We start from the raw sequence: 6,000 nt of genomic DNA on the forward strand, positions 1-6,000 counted from the left end.
CTCTGCAAAGGCAGATCTATAGAATGCGCGCGTGTGGGGGCGCGCGCAAGGAGGTCGGAAAGCACAACGGTTATGGAGAAGAGAGAGGGTAGGATGAAAATGGTTGAGAAATGATTGAGAAGAGAGGAGGAAGAACGGGGGAAGACGAGGGCATATATTATTGTACTTCCTCCGTTTTTAAATAGTAGTTTATTTTTTTCTTTTTAAGTGTCTCAAATTAATTATCTTATTTAAAAAGTTACATATTTTTATTATATTTTTATTATTATTTTTTATCTTTTTAAAAAATTTTAACCTCGGAAAACGCAACGGTTATGGAGAAGAGAGAGGGAAGGATGAAAATGGTTGAGAAATGATTGAGAAGAGAGCAGGAAGAAGGGGAGAAGACGAGGGCATATGTTATTGTCCTCCCTCTGTTCGTAAGTAGTAGTTTATTTTTTTCTTTTTAAGTGTCTCAAATTAATTGTCTTATTTGAAAAGTTGCATGTTTTCATTATATTTTTATCATTATCTTTTATCTTTTTAAAAAATTTCAAGCTTTGTAATTATATATATTTAAATTAAAAAGAACAATTTGATAATTTTAAAAGGGACAATGCATTAATTGCATGTCCCATTAAAAATTATAATTTCTAAACTTGAACTTTTATTTTGGGACGGATGAAGTATATGTGTATGTGCATATGGGCTATATATATATATATATATATATATATATTTGTGTGTGTGTACATTTGTATTTGAATAACATCATCAACTAACGAAAGCATAAAAAATAAAAAAAAAAATAAAAAATTCACTCAAAACGGGGCCCTTTTTTTGTACAGCACTACCGCACAACCCGATTACCGTAAAGGATCTTTGCCCATTCTAATCAAAATTCAATGTTCTTAATCTTTTCAAAAGAAAAAAAAAAGTACGAGTATTTTGGTCTTTTAAAATTTTTTTAGGTTAATCGGGAAATGTATAAAGTGGTTTGACATAACTAAAAAATAACTTTGGGGGGTTGAGTGAAAAATAATTAAACTTTATAATATAAGTAATACTTATTTTTAAAAAATATTTGGCCAAATCTGAAATGATGTTACTGAAATTAACCCTTTAATTAATTAGGTATTTAATATTAGCCCTTTAATTAATTAGGTATTTAATATTAGTGCTAATAATAAGATAATCAACGTAGTTAGTTGTGAGTCAACATGATTATAATGACATACACCTAACACTAACCTACAATCTATTAATCTATTTGAGGGTGGTTAGGCGAAAAAGTTAAGATAGATAATATTAAATTCCCGTTTAAAGTCATTAGAAAGCTGTTGTCTATCTAGCTATAATTAGTTAAAAATAAAAAAAAATAAAAAATAAAATTTCTAGTTATGATAATTTAAGTGGTTTCAAGTTTGATTATATGAAACACAAAAGGCTTATTTTTATTTTATTTTATTTATTTATTTATTTATTTATTTTTACTATACTCACTATTAATTGTAATTGTATGATCTAATCTAATCCAACGAATATTATTAGGTAAGCAAGCTTTCTTTTTCTTATTTCAGGAAACTTTGCTCATTATTTTTATTATAATTAAATATTATTTAGGTAAAATTACAAAATTAGACTCCTCATTAAAAAAATAAAAATGAAAGTATCAGGCTCCTCCTTCCCGTCTTCTTCCCTGACTCAAACAGTCGCTGGAGCTGGCCTCACGGAGTAGTGTTCAACTGGATTAATAAAGCAGTCTTTTGATCAATAAAACAATCTATTACATGTTTGACTATCAACCACTTATATCATTATTCATGTGGAAACTTTTAATTAATAAAATTTTATATCTCTACTTACCAGGTACAATAATTTACGGGCAATGGTAGGTGCGTTCGTTGAAATATATGGAACCACACAAACTATTTATCTCTCCCTTTATTTTTATTATTATTATTATTATGTTTTTTTAGTAATGGTAGCAAGCTTAATCCTTGTATATATTTTTGTAATTTTTCACATTAAGTTTAGTTTTATTTATACTTTTTATTTTCTTATTATTATGTTAGTGTAAATACTCCTTTCAAGGGAGTGATGAAGGCTGAGATATACATATTTGTGTCTTTTATTTCTTGTATAATAATTCATTTGGAGTGTATTCTTTTATGAATCTCAGTGACAAAATTCTCATAATGAAAGTCGGAGGTTTAGAAAAATAGAGGAATGATTCTTAGTGATTTCCAAATAGTGTCATGGAAATACGAAGAATGTCTATTGATTCGACTAATGTGTGTATCATAAAAATGTGTTTAAATATTTAGAATTAAGAGCGCTAAGTGGGTATCAATTTTTATATTTATAAAAGCCACAATACACTTATACGTGAGTATAAAGTGAGAAGGGATCGTCCGCATTGATTATGGAATGGAATCTAACTTAATATTAATGAACGTGAGATTGAAAGGATGACTGATTGATTGATTGATTATACTAATGTGAACATGCAATTGAAATTAACACTAAATTAAATAGGATTTAGAGATATGAAGAAGGGCTTAAAGCATGGAATGCACCACTAAGCACATGCAACTAAATTAAGAGCCTTCAAGTAATGGGGAAAACTTATTATAATCAAAATGTGGCTACAAGCACACATCAATCGAGAGGATAATACAAATTGCAATAATAAGCATGGACTATCAAATTCAAGCATGAATTGTCTACCTAATTACAATTAAATTAAGGTATAGTACAACCCATCAAGACTAAGCATTACCCATCAAACTAATTGACAATTGTATCAAATAAATACCATGCATGGCCATCACTAAGCACAATTGCAAAAAGTACTTAGTGTAGAGATTAATCTCAATTAATTACACATACGATAACATGCAACCAACACAGAGAATCAATAGAAAGGATTATCATAAATAAACCTTGGTACAACCAAGTTTGAATTCACAAGACCATAGCACTAATTACAATTAATAATCCCCAAAATTGAAAGACACAAGTTTAATTACACATGCTTAGGGCTCATCCAAAATTGAAAGCCACTCATGGAGGAGGTAGATGTCATCAAGGTGGCTTCACAATTCAGTTCCAAGGCTCATCATCATCTTCTTCTTCCTTGGTTGAAACCTTAGAGAGAGAGTGTATGAATGTAGAGAGAAAATGTTCCAAAATATCCTAATTCTAAGCTAATCCTTGCCAAATGTCTAATGTCTTTGCCAGAAAGGGCTAATTCCCTTATATAGGTGGCCCAAGTGACATCAAAATGGTCTGACCTCGTGCACTTGGATCCCAAAATGATTGCACCATGAGCTCCCCTGAATTCGGGCTTTAATTGTGTTTTTCACAATTTTCGAGGCAAGTACGATCGATCACAAGGGTGGTTCGATCAATCACAGGTATGTGACAGCTATTAATGTGGATAATGGGAAAGGCTCGAGATATTTATGAAGATAAGAACAAAAGGTTGAGATAGATCATACAAGGGTTGGATCGATCACAAATGATGGGATATATTTATTTAGATAAGGACAAAGACATTTATATGGATAAGAATAAGGCCTTCGATCCATCATGGCATCTGGCTGGATCAATCATGTATGATCGATCGTACTGAAGGTTCAATCGATCCAAAAGGAAATTTTGCATCTTTAGCTTCTATTTTGCTCCATCTTCCCACCAAGACTTTGGTTGACCTTCCCAAGACTCTAAATCAACTGAGTTAGCTCATTTCAACCTTATACACCTGAAAAGGGGAAAAACGTAAAATAAGATTAAAGCGGGAAAATAAAGATAGAATAAGGTCCTAATATACTCAAGATTAGGGTTGAAATGTACATATTTCAGCACTTAACACACCCCTAAACTTAAATATTGTTAGTCCCTTAGTAATGAACAAAGAATGAAACAAAACGAAACGACTATACAACTCGAATAAAATAAAGTAATGAAAAGATAACACTATTTTCGTAGGGATCACGGTTGCATTTAGCATATGCAACAAACCTTTTAAACCCCTAGGTTACCCTTAGTAGACGAGTGAAGTCTCGTGAGAGTTTTCAGAAATGATATCCACAAACATCAAAAACTCCTTCTCACTTAAGAAGAAATGACACGTATCAAATAAGTATTGGGAGAAGACTACCTCAAGTATGCAATTTTTAGCCATTTCTAAGTTATTCTCGACATTCCAACATCATATAAGCAAATATACTCCCCACACATCAAGTAAGTCAATCATGCAAATCGAAATCAATTCTAGCATCATTTTTTAGTGAACCGGCATCAAAGTCTGTTGCTATCTTAACAAAATCAATGTATAGACCCCAAACCAGCCTCAAATTAGCACATATCTAAAGTATCAATCATTAAGACATTAAATGAACCATTTTATTTAATCGCACAATATTTTTTGATTGATTTCATAAAAAAAAAAAAAAAAAAAAATCAATGGGATCGAAGATAAGAGTATGGTGCAATGTAAAGATCTTTTAAGCTCTCAAAAAAATTCGTATAACGAGCGTTAGATCAATGACTCCAAAACCGGACGGTTTTAAGGCATTAGGTGTAAAGACACCACTAAGGACTTAAAAGCTCAAATCAGCAAGTCTACAAATCAAAACAACTCTCACTTTTCATTTCCTGACTTCTCACCTTTTGATGCAAGAATTCGATACTTAATGAGGCACAAATCTCGGTTACACGGTAAAGAAGTTCTTTATTTCAACTTGGTCCTCCACTTTTTGATGCGAGAATCAATGCTTAATGAGGCACGAATCTCGGTTACTTGGTGAAAAGGGTTTGTTATTTAGTATGCAAGGTTATTTTGTTAAGAATGATGATTTTTCAAAGCCTACTAGCTCAAATGAGATATAACCAAAACAATAATCAACTAAACATGTACCCCACAAATTGAATGCTAGTGTGCGCCTGTGCAAATGTAGTACTTTAGAATCAACTGTTAAAGCATTTTCAACAAGCAAGATGATGTGGACCACTAATGTAATATCCTTAATTTTAGAAGGATATGTCTGGGATTTAATTATTTATTTTTATTGCATTTTATTTGGTTATTTGATTTCGTGGCTAATTGTTTATATGATTATTTGGTTTATTTGTTTAAATTAATTATATGTTTAAATTGTGTGTTTTATTTAATTGTTTTGCATAAAATTTGCTTGTTTAAATGATATATGTTTTGCGTAATTATTTGTTAAGATTAAATGATTAAATTATTTTATTTTATTTTAAATTTTTTTAAGGAGTTGGATTTGAATGATAGTAATGGACCAACTCAATGGGTCACTGGACTATTTGGATATGAGGCTTGATGGGTATGGATATTTACACATGCGTAATTGTATATATATATGGGTATATATGTATATAAGGATAGTTTTTTTTATTATTATTAGTATTATTACTATTATTATTAGTATTGATAATAGTATTATGTATAGTCAGTTATATATATATATATATATATATATATATATATATATGTTTTATTTTCCTTTTAACTTTTTTTATTCTTTAAGGTAACTGAATTAGAGTTGGGGTTAGATTAGGATTATAGTGGTCTATATATATATATATGTTGTGTGTCTGTGAAAGGGTTGGAAACCCTATTCACCCAGACAGAGAGAAGGGCGAGAAACAGAGAGGAAACCAAGAGAGAAAAAGAGGGTCTTGACCAAGGAGAAGGCTGAACCAAGGAAGGATGAGGAAGGGTTACTCGTGGGTTGAACTAGGAGCAACAGAGGACTGTGAAGGCAACCATTTAATTTACCCAAACTTGGGAGTCTGAATACAAAATTTGTAACGACCCGAACCCGGGGGTCCGGATCGCTAACCAGGTCCTTACCCGAACCCAAGGTCATCTAAGGACATAGAGGTCATTTTCAATGTCAATACATAATATATACGTTAACCCAAGGTTCATAGTACATGATAAGTGCTCAAATGTGATGCATTTTACCACCTAAGTTAGGGTATTTTAGT

Source organism: Cornus florida, unplaced genomic scaffold (assembly GCF_030987335.1).
Source record: "Cornus florida cultivar Cherokee Brave unplaced genomic scaffold, ASM3098733v1 CherokeeBrave_3.0.0_Hap2_Chr03, whole genome shotgun sequence".
In the NCBI taxonomy this organism is placed as follows: domain Eukaryota; kingdom Viridiplantae; phylum Streptophyta; class Magnoliopsida; order Cornales; family Cornaceae; genus Cornus; species Cornus florida.